Genomic DNA, 18,726 nt, shown 5'->3' with positions numbered 1-18,726 from the left:
ACTTGAATTCCCAAATGTTTTTTTCTGGCAAGTGGGAGCAGGAAGAAAGACTGATGAATAGTTTTCAGCACATATGACCCTGACCAGACTGAGGAAGGTATAATATAGGCTGCCCTTCCGTATCTCCAGTACAGTCCACCCAGGACCTGCCATTTGATGGCTGCGTTGACATGGTCTCAGGTCTCTTGGAGATGAGAGAAGTGAGACAGGGAGTGGGGATCTGGCTCAAGGTGATCTGGGGTCCCCCATCATTGGGCTTTCTGTGCAGTTGAGTATAAAACCTTTGGCCCAGGCATGTTAAGTCTCCAACAGGGATGGTGAGCTTTTTTTCCCCATCGGGCAAGACAGTTCTTCCCAATGACTGAGGTTTTTAGGAGCCAAACCCCAGTAGTGGAACTGGGGTATTTTTTTTTTACTTATGAGGATCTAATTTTTTGTCTCTTCTGGCCATTGTTTTCCTATGTTGATACCAATAAAGTATCTTATCCACAAAAGGAAGGTGAATGTTAACGGAGGCCACTCACCACATTTCTAGCCGGCCAGGGCGGCCTCGGCCAATCCTATGGCAAAGACTAGAAGAAGAATCACGATAATAGTGAGAATCAAGGCGTGACAGTGCATCACGGTAAGGAAACATATAGAAAATAAAGGCAGTCTTTGTTTCACCGGACCGTGGATTCCTCAGGCTTCTGCCGTGTGCAGATCAGTCAGCTTCCACAGTGATCCCAGCAGGGCTGTGGTCTCCCGGAGCCTCCGGGCTTGCAGATTGCTCCTTCCGTAGGGTCGGCTTGCACGGCATTCATGGATCAGGAACGCACTCCCAGCTTTGAGATGCCGGCTTCCCTCTGCTCTAGTGAATCCAGGGACCCACTTTGGCTACCTTTACTGCAGTAGGGGTGGATAAAATGACAGTGGACAGGCCCCTCCAGAGGAGTTTTAGGGGTTGGACATTTCACTTCTTTCTCCATATTGCATCTCCTGGTTTAAAGGGGTGAACGTTGTGGTCAGATTTACGAGTGATCGTTCTCTGACCCAGTGGTGAAAGGTGGTTAGGGTAAAGCCAAGGGTCCGCATCTGTTATTTTAGGGTTAGATTGTCTGTCTCATTTAGATTCCCCCCCATGCCCCTGTTAATGGGGGGCACCCATAAAGGATTTGATAAAGGGAGACCCCCATCTGCTTCTTCAGCCTCCCACTTGCAGTTGCAATCTGCCTCCCTGAAGGTCCCTTATCTCTCCCTGCCTAATGTTACCCCTTTCACTATTTATTTCTCCCCTGGAACGGGCCTGTAACTGCTGTTGGGGAACAGGGACGATGACCGTTCTGGCTTCTTCAAGCTGATAAGGGACAGTGTAGGGGTCCAGCAGTGAGAGTCTACCCAAGGGTTAGTCAAGCGGCCCACAGTATGGTTTCTCAGGAAGCCTGGCAGGCATGAGGCGGCGTAAACATTAGCAGACACACAGAGAAAAACACAAAGTAAAGATTATACTGACCAGTAAGATGGCATCTTAAAATAATGTCTATAGTTTCCAAACCTGTGAAATAACCTAGGAGAGACCCTAACTGTGTAAACAACATATGTCAGGGACTCTCATTACCCAGCTAATGGAGAAGCAGGAGCAGTTAGTAATCAGTGGTGGCTCTGTTTCCAAGAGTTTGGCCCTAACTTAATTTTAAAAAAAAAATTTTAAAGCATCTAATGCTTGTGAGGTGTTATTTAGAGTTTTGCTGAGTAATAAGCTTTATTTTGATGTGTAAAACTTTTTCAAGAGCCGGAAGTTCTACTAGAGAAAGAGTCAAGGCAGCCATTTACCATTATTAATTTGTGATTTTTAGGTAAGCCAAACCTGAGTATTATTTTATAAAGCAGAATTTTTGTTACTTTTTGTGCCTTTTCTGTCTTGTAGGGGAAGGCCCCTATCCAATTAGTACAAGTATTAACCCATACAAACAGATGTTGGCAGGCTTTTTATTTATTTATTTATTTATTTTGACCTTAGCAAGTGAGTGAGACCTAATTGTTTGTCTTTTCCTGGATAATCTCCAGTTCCTTGATTGTCCGGGAGAGCAAGTTTGTGGTTGAAAGGATTGTTTTTAAGACATACTTCACAGCCCGATACCACTTGCAGAACTGACCTTGACAATTTTCTCCAGCACACATTCTTTGAGCCATTTGATACGTTTTGTCCCTCCCTAAATAAAAGGTCTGATGTTGTGTTTTAATAATCTTAGCTCTGTGAGCTTGGTAGTCGTAATTGCCCTGTTCTGTTTTAACCATTCCAAGGGCTGGAGACAGTGTTTACGAGTCAGACCCCAGTTTATTTGTTTATTTATTTGGGGGAGGGGAGAGTAAGTGGGATTGAGTCTCCTTTAATAAGTGATAGCAGCAAACTATTTTCCTGAACCCTGGTACCTATAGCCTACAATACCCAGTAATTTTTAAAAGCTCATGTAATTGTTCATCTGTCCTGAGTTAGTAGCACGAGAGCCTCTAATTTAGGTATAATGTCCCTTTCTAGCAAGGGAGTGAGGCTCTCCGGCATTATCAGGAAAGAATGAGGAAAAATTAGGTTTCCCCATATACATCCCAGGGGCTGAGAGGAAAATGTAGTTAGAAGTTTTCCAGAGGTGCCCCTAATCGTCATGCTGCATTTGGATAGTTAGCCTGGAGTGGAAAAGAGGACAGCAAACGGAGCTCTGGTGTTAAGGAAATCAACCAGTTCTTCTATATTTAGAGTTGCCTGAGGTTCTGGGTTTCTGATAGACCCGTTGGATTAGGGAAGCCACCGTGAAGAGCCCCAGGCTCTGGTTAGTCCCTTCCAGGGACGTGGGTTATCTGAGCCTCACAGATAGAGGTCCGAGGGCATTCAGATCTCCACTGATTGTTTCCGTGTATCAGGGGCATGGCTTATGGGGTTTTCATTTTGGTTGTACTCTCTGAGGACGTTCTCATTTAGGGCTCTGAATGCCATAGAAATGGCACTTGGTGTCAGGAGCTCGGGAAATCCCGTCTGACATAGTACATAAGGCCACAGCTAAGGTCTTAGATTTTTTTTAAGCTTCCTTTTCTGTTTCGTTTGTAAGATACCCAATTGGCAGCTGATAAGAGCTCTTCCAGGGTCCTTTCGAGGCCAACAGCCAATTTTTGCATTTTTTCTGAATATCTAGGGCTGATTGAGTGACAGATTTGTCTTTTAAAATTATCGTAGCCTCAGGGGTGTCAAGGGAGATAGCCATATATTTAATGAGAGCCTCCCTCACCCTCTCCAGGAAGGCCCTCGGGCTCTCATTTGGTGTTTGTAAAATAGTGGCTAATTTAGCATCATTTAAGGGCTAAATCTTAGATTTCCTTCACTTTTTCTAAAACATCTGTGTCATTAAGAGTCTGATTTAACAAAAGCATGGTATCTTTCCAGATCAACTCAAAATCATATATAATAGTCTGAAAAGACCTTATATATTTATGCAATTAGAAAATTTACCTGGGCTCCTGGGTGGCTCAGCTGGTTAAGCATCCGACTCCGGCTCAGGTCATGATCTCACGGTTCGTGGGTTCGAGCCCCACATCTGATTCCATGCTGACAGCTCAGAGCCTGGAGCCTGCTTCAGATTCTGTGTCACCCTCTCTCTCTGACCCTCCCCTGCTCACACTGCCTCTCTCTCTCTCAGAAATAAATAAAACATTTTTTTTAAAGTCTATTTCTTGAAAAAAAAAGAAAAGAAAATTTACCTAAATCTCCCTTTATCTGTCTTAAACCTTGTAATGTAAAGTTTTTTGTTTGTTTTGTTTTTACCCCTCTGTTTTCTGACTGTAGGACCTTGGGGATAGGACTGTAACCAAGCAAGATTTTCTTGATTGTCTTAGGATGCTCTGATTTTATTTTGGTTCAGCAGTAACTTACTTATTGATCACTGGCCATTGAGGGAGGGGGTTAAAGGGCCAACGTCATGGTCTTTTCCCCTGCCTTTTTCAACAATAAATATGTTTCAGCCACGTGGGTATCCATTTTTGGCATATAATAGGCTAAGCTTAGTAAAATGGCTCCCGTGAATCTTAGTAAAAGCCCTTTATATATTATCCACCCCTCATATGGCAGAGGCATCCATTCCTCTAGTAAACAAGAACAGCATAAAAGTGGAGGATTTGGAGGCTAGCATCAAGGGTATTGCCATCATTTTTCCAGCCTTTGGTTCAAAGGAGGAGGAATTTTCATCTTAATCCTGTGTACTTTTAAAATCTATTTCTTTTAACCTTAGTCCATCCTGACCATATATAAAAAATTTTTTAAAGATTATCCTTCACAAACGTTCTACAACTTTTTTTTTTGCATTTAGATTTTATCCCAAGCCATTTTTTCTCCAAATAACCAGTCTCATTTAGGACAAAATCACTTTTTCTTTTTTACCTTTAACAAAACTATATTTCCATTCTTTATATCTTTCTTACATACCTCGTACTTTCTTACATACAGAGTTGCTTTTCTTATTTCCAACCGTCTTAAATACACTTAGCTGAATTTTAACTGCCAGAAACCTTAGTCTCCAGTGAAAACTAAGTAGTAATGTGAACTCTATATCAGAATTCTTTTAAGATGGCAAAATTATGAATCTATTAAACACAAAGCACGTTTTTTTAACAGTTCCAAATATCCTTTTTTTTTTTTTGCAACAAGTCCAGAGCACAAACCTACATCTAGTAATTAGTGCTCTAGCTTCTTATCGCATTAGATAGCCAATGAATTTAATCTCAATTTCTCATGCAAGCAAAACTTTAACATTTTAGGTTACCAAGGACTTTGAAAGTTATCTTAACAATTACCCATGAAAACTATCAAACAGACCAAATTAACCATAACTTTATTTTTTTTAAATTTTTTCAATGTTTTAAAAAAATTTTTTTATTGCTGTGAGAGAGAGAGAGAGAGACAGCGTGAGCAGGGGAGGGTCAGAGAGAGAAACACAGAATCTGAAATAGGCTCCAGGCTCTGAGCCCGACGTAGAGCTCGAACCCACGAACCGTGAAATCATGACCTGAGCCGAAGTCGGATGCTTAACCCACTGAGCCACCCAGATGCCCCTCAACCATCACTTTAAGTCATCCTTTTGTTAACAAATTGGAACAGAGATAACATGAGCTTATTTGACCTTCAGCAGATCTAGGCAGAATACATGTTTCTTTCTGTTTTCTTATTTTTTTGATAAACATTGTCTATCTCAAACCAGCAAACTTAAATTAACATAAACACTGAATATGTTTTACTTGAGTCCACGTAAGACACTTTGTTCCCCATGGTTAATTTTTACCTGGAAAGTTGGTGGAGAAATCGGACTTCAGTGGTCTTCCCTCCTCACATCTAGGGGAGGAGGAGGAGCTGACGGTGCCTGAGGCACTGAGGAGTCAGTTATGCAGGCTGCTCCCTCAGGTGGTGCAGGAAAGGAGTGGGAGAAGGGAAGGCACAATAGGAGAGGTGCCAGCAGAAGGCAGAGAAAGAGAATTCTCAGTTTTAAATCTTGTCAGTTCCAACAGAGGAGCAGACTTCAGGTTTCTTTTGTTTGTTTTCCACCAGTGGAATTAGGCAGTCCATGTCAGTCTGGAGAAGACAAGGAATTTCCTCTAAACTAAAGGAGTTTTGGCAGCTGCTTGGGAATATTCCCTGAAGTCCCTGTTCTGAGGTAGGACAACCAGAGACAGTTGGCTCTAATTATTATAGTCATTGACCCAGAAAATGAATGAGAGACATGTCAGTTACATGGCGACGCCAACCTGCCGCCCAGCGCCCAGCGCCCGACGCCTTAGAGTTACAGCTTCGTTCCTCTTCCCTTGTGGAATTACCAGTGCGACTCTAGGAGGTGATCAGCCCCCCCTTCTGCCTATTACGGGCAGGTCTACCAAAACGAACCCGGGTTCTTACCAGTCTGATGGGTGCTCCCTGAGCTGGCTCCTGGGTCCATTAGCACACGGGGGTCCTCGCCCCAGCGTGCCGGGAGGGCTAGTCTCCTGCAGATCAGGTGGCCCACTGGGGCCAGGTGAGCCGCCTCTCCCGGCGCCCTGAGGTTGGCATCCCCGGTGGCAAAGGAGGTGGTAACACACCATCTCCGAACCCTGGACGAGCCCCCAAGTAATGTAGCAGGATTCTCACACAGAGAGTCGTGACACGGAGGCTTTTCTTTCCCGGAAGCAATTTTATTCCAGCCGGCATCTCTCAGTTGGGTTTGTACCCAAAGAACTGAGCCCCAGACACCACGTCGAGTGGTTTCTTCTATATTTTCTTACTTCTTTGTCTCCCATATATGGTAACATACAGACATGCAGTCTGATTAAAGTGGTCTCATGTTACAAGGTTGTGAGGGATATTGTCACATACACGAATAGCAAGGTTGCCTTGAGATGTTCTTTTTTTTTTTCTTTCCTTAGGGAGGGGACGCTACCACAAGGCTATCCCAGCAGTGGTAGCAATTGTCATGATAGCTATGATACCCAAGATAGCGGCTATCAGCAAACCTACAAATCTTTTTGTACTCTGTAGCCCATGTTTCATGACTATTAAAATCACGTGCATGTGTGGAGATTTTTCCCAGGTGTGGGAGTATTTTACAGGTAGACATATTCCCAGTCTTCTATGGGTTAAAAGAAGAATATTATGATCAAGAGTTAAATTTCCATCAATACAAGTAAACATTTGGCTTCGGGGGCAATATAACTTTCTTTTTGAATGTTCAAATGCTATTCTTCCTATTATAAACACATAAGGGTCACAAACACATGCCTTTAACCCTTTTTGTTCTGAAAGAGAAAAATGTAGAGAATAATATCTATTTTGGTGAATATAGGAACCATTCCATATTGTGACGTGACCTAGGGTACCAGTTATTTTCCATAAATTCTTTTTTTTTTTTTATGGTATTCTGCGAATGGGGCAGGTGTCTGTGCCATTGGATGGGTCCATTCCTCCATACGGAGGTCTGGGGAATTATTGGATCTCTGAATATATGCCATTTTAGAATCTGATGTGAGGAGCAAGCTCTCCCAGTGCAATTGGGAACTGCCATCCTCTTAGGGGGGCAATCCCATATGCTCCCATAGGAATCATTAATCAGAACACTGGGAAAGGAGGCTCTACAATCCTCCCATAATGGGCATATTCTGTCATCAGACCATGTCTGTGCCATTTTGCATTTTGGAACAGGAGGCTGCCATGCTAAAATCGATATCCTTTTTCTCCTTTGATTGAAAGCTTTTAGTTAATATACGGTGGAATAAAGGTTTACTAGAGCTATTATTACTAGGAGAAGCCACCAGCCATCTTTGATCTGCTGGTATAAGACAACTGAAGTGATGGCCAATGCATATCGGTCTAGATTGATATCCCAACATTAAGTTGACAAGTAAGCCTTCTTCCTGAGGTATTAAAGGTAATCAGGGATCAAGCACTCCAGGTACACATCTTGAAGCATTAAAGTAAATGGGAACTATATCATCCCCCTATTCAATTGGGTGTAGTAAGGGTGGATTGGGTATGTAGGCCCAGTAAGTGAAATTATCCGTTTGAGCCTGACAGCTAGGGAAACTTACTGCCTCCATGAGGAAGGCCGTCATCGTGAAAGCCATGTTGTTGGGAGTAAAGGGGTGTTGCTCATTCTCTAAAATCTCTTCTGCCTCCTTGGTGAGCTTCTCTATCTGTCCCCAAGTTGGAATTTTCATTCGATCTCTTCCCGGAATCATGATCTGGGTGCTCTTTATGGAAAGACCCTCGAAGCTGATGATCAGAGGGACTGGCGCAAACCCAAACCTCTTCCTTTCGCTGATGTCAAGTCTTCATAAAATGGGAAGGAACCCAGATGGGCTTGACAGCCCCATTAGGTAGGACACAGGCATAACCTTTTCCCCATGTTAGTAGATTACCCAGTAACCATTGATTAGAAGTAATATCCTTCCACCAAATGAGTGGATAAGTTTTATTTTGTTCTTTAAGGACAAAATACCGCTCTATTGCCACAGTATCTTTATCATCACGATTCAAAAAATTTAGAGGGAACAAAGCTTGTGATAATATTTCTTGAAGAGGACTCTGTATTCCGCCTTTCCATTTTAGAATTTGATTTGCTCTTTCAACAATTTCTTGTCCTTGAAGATTGTAAGGGATTCCTGTTATATGCTTCACATGCTGTAATTGTAAAAAGGATTGTAATTTTGTAGATGTGTAAGCTGGAGCATTATCTGTTTTGATGGCTAACGGCATTTCCCATTACTGCTACTGCAGCATGGAGATGTCTGATAACATGTGTAGCCATTTTGCCTTTTTAAGATGTGGCCCAAATGAATCTGGAATAGGTATCAATTGTAACATGAACAAATGACTGTCATCCAAAGGAAGGGACATGAGTGACATCCATTTGCCATAATTCATAGGGAGCTAACCCCCTCGGGTTCACCCTGGTGGGTGGAGGAGGAGTGTTGATTGTAGCACATGATGAACATGATTGTAAAATTTCATTAGCTTATTCATTGGTGATAGGAAAGCGATGTCACAATCCTATTTTATTGACATGAGTTAATGAACAGAAATCAGAAGCCTTTTGAAATATAGAAAAAAATGAGCGAGTCAGCAATTGCATTGCCTTCAGACAATGGTCCTGGGAGGCCTGAATGACTACGAATATGGTTGGCATAGCTGACAAATGGCTCAAGAAGATGTGGTTTCTCTATACAATGGAATACTACATGGCAATGAGAAGGAATGAAATCTGGTCATTTGTAGCAACATGGATAGAACTTGAGGGTGTTGTATTGAGGGAAATACATCAGGCAGAGAAGGACAGATACCATATGTTTGCACATATAGGAGGATTAGGAGGAACTTACCGGAGGACCATGGGGAAATATAGTTGGGGAGAGGGAGGGAGGCAAACCATGAGAGACTCTTGAATGCTGAGAGCAAACTGAGGGCTGATGGGGGTGGGGGACAGGGGAAGGAGGGTGATGGGCATGGAGGAGGGCACTTGTGGGGATGAGCACTGGGAACCAACTTGACAATAAACTATTTAAAAAGTTTTAAAAAATATGTTTTAAAAGTAAAATAAATAAATAAATAAATATAAAAGAGGGGGAAAAAAAGAAGAAGGGAGAGGACCGAGAACAAATAAGCTGTTGTAGTTTTTGAAACAGGCTTTGTAAAGAATTATCAGAGGTAGAAATGGTAGCAGTTTTAATAGGATTTAAAATATAGATGGTGTATATTGAGTCAGAGAGTAAGTTAAAAGCTGAAGAAACATCCTGAGAGTTATAACAGCCATTAACTCAGATTTTTGTGCTGATAATGCTTTAGTGGGTATAATTTTTGGTGTAGGTCAATGATAGCATGCCTTACCTTTTATTGACCCATCAGAAAAATAGGAGTATCAAGAAGAGGAACATTAGCAGTAATTTTGGCAAGATAAAGGTCGTCTGTTTAAGGAAAGATACAGGAAAGAGATAATAAGCAAGGAGGGATAATGTGAAGATGTAGATCCTATAAAACCATTTAAAGCAATTTTCCAATTTATATTGTTTTGGAAGACATTTTCTATTGCATTTTATTTAAAGGTAAGACTATACTTTTAGGATCAAAGCCTTGAATCTGTTGGGGTCTTTTTCTTCTGACATAAATTAAGTGTCCCATTTGGTCCAGATAGGTGGTTAGGGTTTTGACCGTATTATTTGGTAAAAATAGCCATTCTACTATTAGCTCTTTTTGTATAAGGAATCCAGTAAGAATGTGAGAGGTGTGGAAAATAAGGAGAGTCTTTAAAACGTCAGGCAAAATTCTGTCAGTTTGCACGGATTGGATTTGATGTTCAACGAATTGTAACTCCTTTAAAGCTTCCTTAGAAAGAGTCTGAGGACTCTTGAGATTGGGATCCCCCTTTTAAGGTCGTAAACAACTGTTGCAGCGCATAAGTAGGGATTCCAATTTTTGGTCTAATCCAATTAATATCTCCTAACAATATTTTAAGGTCATTTAAAGTTTTAATATTATCTTTGCATATTTGAATCTTCTGAGGCCTAATATGAATTCTATCCATTATATATCCGAGATACAAGAATGGAGATGTTTGTGTTTTTGGGGGGGAGATAATTTAGTTATATTTATCAAACTGTGACTTAAGCATGGTATAGGCCTTTTGTAATTGCTCAGGATCAGACGCTGAACATAAAATGTTGTCCGTGTAGTAAATTAGGTAAATTTGTGGATATTTTTCTCTGACTGGTTGAATTCCCTTAGCCACATATTCCTGGCATACGGTGGGGCTATTTAACAATTCCTTGAGGCAAAACCTTCCATTGATAGCGTTTAGAAGGGTCCTTTAAATTGATGCTAGGGCCAGTGAATGCAAAACGAGGAAAATCTTCTTTGGCTAAAGGAACAGTAAAACAATTTTGTAAATCTATAATAATCACAGGCCATTCTCAGGGAGCCATATTTGGAAAGGGCAACCCGGGTTGTAATGTGCACATGGCAAAATAGTAGAATTAACCATACGCAGGTCTGCTCGCAATCGCCATTTTCCTGACTTTTTCTTAATCACAAAAATAGGTGAATTCGAAGGACTATGGGAGNATGTTCAACGAATTGTAACTCCTTTAAAGCTTCCTTAGAAAGAGTCTGAGGACTCTTGAGATTGGGATCCCCCTTTTAAGGTCATAAACAACTGTTGCAGCGCATAAGTAGGGATTCCAATTTTTGGTCTAATCCAATTAATATCTCCTAACAATATTTTAAGGTCATTTAAAGTTTTAATATTATCTTTGCATATTTGAATCTTCTGAGGCCTAATATGAATTCTATCCATTATATATCCGAGATACAAGAATGGAGATGTTTGTGTTTTTGGGGGGGAGATAATTTAGTTATATTTATCAAACTGTGACTTAAGCATGGTATAGGCCTTTTGTAATTGCTCAGGATCAGACGCTGAACATAAAATGTTGTCCGTGTAGTAAATTAGGTAAATTTGTGGATATTTTTCTCTGACTGGTTGAATTCCCTTAGCAACATATTCCTGGCATACGGTGGGGCTATTTAACAATTCCTTGAGGCAAAACCTTCCATTGATAGCGTTTAGAAGGGTCCTTTAAATTGATGCTAGGGCCAGTGAATGCAAAACGAGGAAAATCTTCTTTGGCTAAAGGAACAGTAAAACAATTTTGTAAATCTATAATAATCACAGGCCATTCTCAGGGAGCCATATTTGGAAAGGGCAACCCGGGTTGTAATGTGCACATGGCAAAATAGTAGAATTAACCATACGCAGGTCTGCTCGCAATCGCCATTTTCCTGACTTTTTCTTAATCACAAAAATAGGTGAATTCCAAGGACTATGGGAGCCTTTGATATGTCCTTTTTGTATCTGTTTCTCTATTAAGGTTTGTGAGGCTCTTAGTTTTTCTTGTGTTCAGGGCCACTGCTCCACCCAGATAGGCTTGTCATCCTTCAAGTTAAGTCGAATGGGCTCCGGAGCAGTGGCCTTGGCAAAAATGCTGAGAAGTACATCTTGGAGATGATATGACTAATGAAGCTCTCCAATGACTTACTAAATCTTAACCCCATAAATTAATGGGCAAGTCAATGATATAAGGTTGTATATATCCTCTTTGGCCTTCAGGCCCTTCACATGGAAGATTATTTAGGCTTTGGTGCACATTAGTCGCCTGACCTAATCCAGTAATAGTGATAGAGGCCGGGCCATAAGGCCAGTTTTTAGGCCAGTGTTGAGAACTAATAATGGAGACATCTGTTATGTTATTTTAACATAACAAATGGGTTTGTCTTGGTATGGTTTTTCAATTAAGTATGTGCCCGCCTTCTCTGTGATTCCAAATCCTCCAGCATTTCTTTGCTTATTCAAATATTGTCCTTCAAAGTAGGGGAGAAGTAGTAACTGGGCAGTATCATCTTTTTTAAAATGGTAAGGGAGCGAGATAGACATTAGGACCAATATCTCTCCGTCATAATCTGAATCAATAACCATGGTATGAACCAGAACTCCCTTAGAAGTAAGACTAGACCTCCCTAAGAGAAGCCCACTAGTCCCTTCTGGCAGCAGCCCAAAAAGATTGGTAGGAATTTTCGTGGGCTCTGTAGCAGGTAACAATATGAAGTCCCCAGGAATGGGACTATCTAAACCAGCACTTCCTGGGGTTGCATGTAGTAAATCTAAACTGGTGAGGCGACTGGAAATGTTGGGATTGGAGAAGAGGGAGCCCTCTTCTCTTTCAGGGCTGAGGGCTTGCCCCGAGGCAAGTTTCCTGATAGGAGAGATCCATTTTTATGAAATTTAGAATGACATTGATTGGCCCAATGATTTCCTTTGTGGCATCTAGAACATGTGCCAGATGCATTATTTTTATAAGTTTTTGAGGGAAATTTTCCTTTTTGTTTACACTGAGCTTTGGTATGGCCTGATTGCCCACAATTAAAACATTGTCCTTTGAATTTTGTATTATTGAATGAAAGTCGCCATGACTTGTGCCAATAAGTCTGCCTTGTAGGTTTCTGTTCCAACCCCTTGACATAATTTGATATAATCAGTTAAGGGCCTTTGCCTTTTAAGTGGCGCGATCCCCTGTTTAGAATCAGCATTGGCATTTTCGTATGCTAGCAGTTGTAAGATGGTATCTGCTGCCTCAACATTATTAATCTGCCGTTTGATAGCCTCCTGTAGTCTAGCAATAAAATCGGTATGAGGCTCTTTGGCGCCTTGGATTATTCTATGAAAGGTGGCATTGGCTGAGTTTTTAGATTCTATTTTTTCCCAAGCACGTAGACAACATCATCTCAATTGTTCAACTGCTTGGTCATCCATTTGTATTTGATCTTGCACTCTAGCCCAGGCACCAAACCCCTAAGGATATGGGGATCTTATTAGCCCTGTTATGGGCTGCAGCTGTTTCAGCATGGTCCTGCCACCAGGTTCTAAATTGTAAAAATTCACTCGGTGACAAGACTGTTCTTGCCAACAAAGACCAATCAGTAGATATAAGACGATTGCCTTCCGCCATGCCTTGAATAATGCCATGAGTGAACGGTGAGTTAGCACCATAATTTTGTACTGCCTGTTTAAGTTCTTTTAATATTTTAAATGGGAAAGGCTCATGAATAGCCTCCAATATACCATCAGGGTGATTAGCATCCTGACCAGGAGCAATATGCTCTCGAATGGTGACTGGAAACCTAAAATGCAAAGCATCTAAATCCCCATTTCGTTGTGCCTCTAAGAGTCCCTTTTGTATGGGAGATAGGATGGGCACCCTCCGTTTCTCATAAAAAGACAGAGCTGATGGCTTTGGCACAGTAAAAATGTTTCCATTGTGTCTGCCTGTAACAGTGGAGGGGGAGGAAATTTCTCATCTTGAGTTTCATTTAGTGTAAGGTTATTTATATCAGTGCCTTCTGGGACTGCCTCTTCTGGGCCATCCTTTCCTATGCTGGTATCAGATTCCTCATTGCTATCAGACTCAGGGGTCTGCAAGGCTCCAGAATGGAGTGAGTAAGCAACCAAGTAGAACATATTGTAATTGGAATCTGTCTTCCTTTTGCATGCAACATCTTAAGCTCATGTCCTACCTTTTCCCAGGTCTGTAGATCTACAGTCCCTAATGTAGGGAACCAGGAGCAGTGTTCTTTAATGACCCATAAAAGCTCCAAAAGTTCCCCCTCCCTGACCTTTGCTCCCCCCTCCTTCAGGAGCTGTCTTAATAAATATGTAAGGGCAATACCAGTCTGGGCTCTCAGTGTTACCCATGCCCTGCGATAAGTACCCACAACTCACCAGCGGGAGAAAGACGCTGCCGTGCAGAAAACCACGCTGGGGCTGCTTCTCCAGTTCTCACTTCAGGTCCCTGTTCAGGCGCCACTTGCCGCCTTCCGTGACTGCACACGGGAGAAGAATGAGGCGCAAATAAGTCAGCTGCAAGAGAAAAGGAGCAGGGGACCACAGCTCAGAGACACTGCCGCCCCCAACAACTCCGCATTCCTGTATTTACTGGAGAAGCCATCATCAGTCAGTAAAAGACTTTCAGATTGTTCCAGTGTTCAGCGAGTGATCTCATGAGACACACAGAACGTGCTTAGGCAGGTACGTTATGGTTGATCAGGCACAATCAGTGAGTCTCCTCTGATCAGGTGGTGTCTGAGGAAGGGGAGAAAAGGAGCGCGGGGCACTGCACCCTGAGCGGGCGGCGTTCCCAGCTGCTGGGCCCCCCTGTCATAGATCAGCCGCTTCCCAGACAGACATTACAGAGTGTGTTTTCTAGAGCTGTATTAATCATTTATTAATCACCATATAGTTTTGTGTACAGTTCATCTCCAGAGCTATATTTTAAGTGTCACATTGTTTCGAGGGGCCATCACAGGCATCCTCCAAGGTGAGTGGCTTCCCGAGCCGACAGCCACCCCTCTCCAGAGCAGCCCCCTTCCTGCACCAAGCCGTGCTGGAGCCAGCTCCACGCAAGCCGCAGGTGTGCTGATGTGCTCCTGACCATTGTCACAAAACAAAGCTGTTTGGGAAATAGTGCAACCACCCTTTCTCCAGAGTCTCCTAGAGAATGGGCAGTGGGAGGGTCTTTTATCCGAATCAGAAGCTCTTGGTGACTTCCTGTGGCATTCAGCTGCTCTGCGCCTCAATTTCCTCATCTGTCAAATGGGCATTCGACTACCCCTCCCCTAAGGTGGACTATGTGGACTAGTCACAGAGAGTAGTAGAGTCTAAAAATGTCCAGCACAGGACTTAGAGCATAAATGTTGGATAAAAATGGACGAGCCAACAGAAAAGAATAAGTCTAGTGAAATAAGCACAGCAAAATATCCGTGAAGAATTTTCAAAATTACATTAAATTTCCATTTAAGTTTGTTTATTTATTTTCAGAGAGANTGGGGGTCAGAGGATCTGAAGCAGGCTCTACGCTGACTGAAGGGAGCCCACTGCAGGGCTTGAACTCACAGATCATGAGATAATGACCTGAACCAAAGTTGGATGCTTAACCGACTGAGCCCCTCAGGCACCCCTTAAATTCAAAAAATGTTAAAGATATTTTTAAAACTGGTGCTTAAGGGGAAAATACTTTAAAGGATTAAGTAGCCTAGGGGCACCCCTGTGGAGATTATTAAGGAGATTTAAGAGCCCTTATTAAAGGGCTTTTCAAGTTGATGATAGTGGCTCCATTCAAAGGTAATCATATGAATTATAGAAAAGTTTGGACCGTAGCCCTTTATTTCTTTTATACAAAAATGAGATAAAATTTGACATTTTACCCAGGTAGCTTGCAAGAGCTAGAAAACAGAAGAGGAGGGGGAAGGGCCCAACGGGCGTGTGCAGGGAAGATGGAGCTTTCTGCTGGAGCGCCGCAAGCACACATTGCTAAGCACGGTCCATTTGGGCCTCAAAACAATGCCAAGAGGGAGGGACTATTGCTAGCTTCATCCTGAGATGTGTTTTCCACACAGTTTCCCAAGAGGCCCCAACTGGATTAAGTTCTGCTGGCCCACAGAGGTAACTTGCTGATAACTCTACACCTTTCCTTCAGTTACCTGCACCCTTACCAGCATTTCCTATGTCAACTCACACACAAGACCCACGTCAGGGTCTGTTTCTGGGGGAATCCAGAATAACATAGCCAGATAAAATAATAAGTAAGAACCAAATAAGATAACAAGGTATGTTGGCCAAGAGACATAATCACAATTTGCGAAGTCTAAGCAGCACCGTAGGACGCGGCAGTAGGTGTGGCTCCTTGATGTGAAGAGAACTCTGTGCGAGGCACGCTGGGTACAGAGTGGAAACAGCTGCATGAATCCACTGTCATCTTTCTGTCCTTTTGGGCTGAGAGGTGCAGTCAAACTAAGGCAGGATTTTGAGTTTGAAGATCCAACTTTGCGTCCTCTTTTGTGGGGTGACTCAATTGGGTGGAAGCCCTCAGTGGGGGGCGGGGGTAGTGATAGAATTCACCCAAAGCAGAGCAAAGGAGAAAGACATTTACTGAATGCAGCCACTGCAAGGGAGCAGCAAGCAGGACAGCAAAGGAGAGACTGTCTGGCACGAGGGGTGGTGAGGGGCCATCATGATGGAGGGAGTGAAGAGGTATGAGAACATGTGGAATTTTCCTTTTTTGGTGATTGTGCCCCATGCACAGTTGGAGCTTATGGCTGGTTCAAGGTGGGTCGCTTAGTGCACCTGTTTACATTCTGCCCACGGGTCACTGGGAGCCCTATTGTCTTGCTCATGTTTCCATTGCTCAAGCCTGTTACCTAAAAGGAGTCTCCACATCTTTCATTGACAAGTGGGACCAGTAACATGAGCCCTTCATCTTCGAGAGCCTCAGTTTCCTAATCTGCAGTGATAATTCGTAACTCATAGTCTGTTTGTGAAGAAAGATCCAGTGAGATTGGCATCCAAAATATTTTTGTAAACAACAAGATCCACAAAACAAAGGGCCCCAAGCAGAGAATTTGGAAGAAGGCATCCCTTTGTCAAAATCCTGTACTAGAAGGGAGTGTTTCCAACTGACCTTTAATTCTGAAGCACATTATTTTAAAATGAGTGGCAACTATATACCTACCACAAGAAAAAGCAATACCTTTCCTTTAGAAAACAAGTCAATAAGGGATTTTAGGTAAATATGGTCATGTATAGCCTTATGACAGAATCTTCCTCCCACCAATACCTAAGAAAGTGAGCTTTAAAAAAATTTAAAAAAATAAAAAAAATAAAAAAAAAGCAAGCAAACTGTGATCTAGGAAAAAAAATATATGGACAGCANAGCAATACCTTTCCTTTAGAAAACAAGTCAATAAGGGATTTTAGGTAAATATGGTCATGTATAGCCTTATGACAGAATCTTCCTCCCACCAACACCTAAGAAAGTGAGCTTTAAAAAAATTTAAAAAAATAAAAAAAAAAAAAACAAGCAAGCAAACTGTGATCTAGGAAAAAAAATATATGGACAGCAGCAAGCCAAGAAGGAAACATACCATGGCTTTGAAAATTGGCAGCCAGAGGAAGGATATTCTAGCATAGGACATTCTGTCTCCACCTTCCGAAACAGCACTGACCAGGGAAGGAGATTCAAAACACTCTAAGAACCCTCACTGACATCCCTGATTGGTGGGGGATGAGTGAGGAGGTGAGTCAGCATCCTGGGGAAGGTACAGTCCTCCCCAAAAGGCTTCCCATTTTCCAAGACTGTATCCTAATTTGAGGAGACCAGTTGAATCCCACAGAAGCTGGGCATTCCCCTGACCTCCCAGAATGGGTTCTGGTGCATATCACTTAAAATCTCAGAGGCCAGAGCAGACCCCAGTTCCTCCAGAAAGGGCTGACAGCAACTCCTGCCAACTTGTCTCTGCTCCTCACCCCCAATGTTGGCCTCCATTTATGGAAAAACTACCAAAAGACAGTACTCACACCCCAAACTGTGATTTGAAAGACAAGACATCATGGAAGAAGATAAGAAAAGGTGTTGAGGATGAATCACCACATCGGGGCCGATGGCAATCGGAATGAACAACACACTGTACTATAGAAAGACAAAGAGCAGTGGCCCAGGGAATGCACCGAAATGGGATGAGAAGAAGGAAGAAAAGAGAAGAGATGGAGAAGAGAAAGAAGGGAGAGATTGCTCCAAGCATCTGTCTGTGCAGACACAAGACAATAAACTCATTCAGGAGACGACAGACATGGAAGAGAGAAAAGATTAATCCTACATATGGATAATCACTGTCTCTGGACTAGAGAGTCCAACAGATAGAACAGAAGAGGCTTTCAAATCTAATATAGGAAGATTAATAATAAATAAAGAGTGATCTGTAGTCGAGAGGGAGTCACTGTGATCTAACAAAGACTGTTATGGGGAGACCAACCCCAGACACATCACAGTTAGTGGACAGTTAATAACTTCAAGCATAAGGAAAGATTTCTCCAGGCAAAAGCCAATTGCCTAAAGGGGAAATATTAGACTAGCTCTAGGCTCCTCTATAGCAACAGTCAATGTCAGTGCCAAGTATCAAAACACAAGTGGAGGTCATCTCTGGATGGAAGGTTTAGGGATGACTTTGGTTTCCTTTCATGCTTTTCTACATTGTATGCTTTCTTTAATTGTTAAAAATGGTTACATAATGGGGCACCTGGGTGGCTTAGTCGGTTAAGCGTCCGACTTTCGCTTGGGTCATGATCTTGCGGTTCGTGGGTTCGAGCCCCGCATCAGGCTCTGTGCTGACTGCCAGCTTGGAGCCTGGAGCCTATTTCAGAGTCTGAGTCTCCCTCTCTCTCTGACCCTCCCCTGCTCACGCTGTCTCTCTCTCTCCTAGAAATAAATAAAAATATTTTTTAAAAAATGGTTACATATTACTCATGGTAATCAGAAAAATAGAATAACACTATTTTCATTTTGAAAAACAACATAAAAATAAAGGACCTACCAGAAATCCATTCTGTTGCCACGTCAAACCCCATGCTTTCTCATTTTACTGTGGATTTAAAGATAAAACAGTGAGAGAGAGGATCTTAGGAAAGCAGGCTAACAATGCCTGCAGACAAAAGAGAAAAATAAATTCCAGAATTTGGTAGGGCACTTAGATAAAACCCTGAATACTATTAAGTTCCTTTCCCACATTTTAAAAATTGTAAGCATCTTTAGTCTTACTTGCATCACAGTGGAGTCATTAAGACTCAGACTGGCAGTTGCCAGCCTTGA

The 18,726-nt window shown here is 42.3% G+C and overlaps 1 protein-coding gene and 1 long non-coding RNA gene across 4 annotated transcripts in view; one reads left to right on the top strand and one right to left on the bottom strand.

Moving 5' to 3' along the window:
* SLC2A9 (solute carrier family 2 member 9) overlaps window positions 1-18,726 on the top strand; it is a 246,081-nt gene that overhangs the window by 207,299 nt on the left and 20,056 nt on the right. The gene's annotated exons all lie outside the window — the stretch shown is intronic.
* Window positions 5,312-18,500, bottom strand: LOC144220328 (uncharacterized). The gene is made up of 3 exons (XR_013331693.1): window positions 18,452-18,500; window positions 13,809-13,946; window positions 5,312-5,590 (listed from the first exon to the last, which is right to left on the bottom strand). It is a non-coding gene; the product is annotated as an uncharacterized LOC144220328 (long non-coding RNA).

This window comes from Crocuta crocuta, unplaced genomic scaffold (assembly GCF_008692635.1).
Source record: "Crocuta crocuta isolate KB4526 unplaced genomic scaffold, BGI_CrCroc_1.0 scaffold179, whole genome shotgun sequence".
Taxonomy (NCBI): Eukaryota; Metazoa; Chordata; class Mammalia; order Carnivora; family Hyaenidae; genus Crocuta; species Crocuta crocuta.
This window is presented reverse-complemented; position numbering and strand designations above follow the sequence as displayed.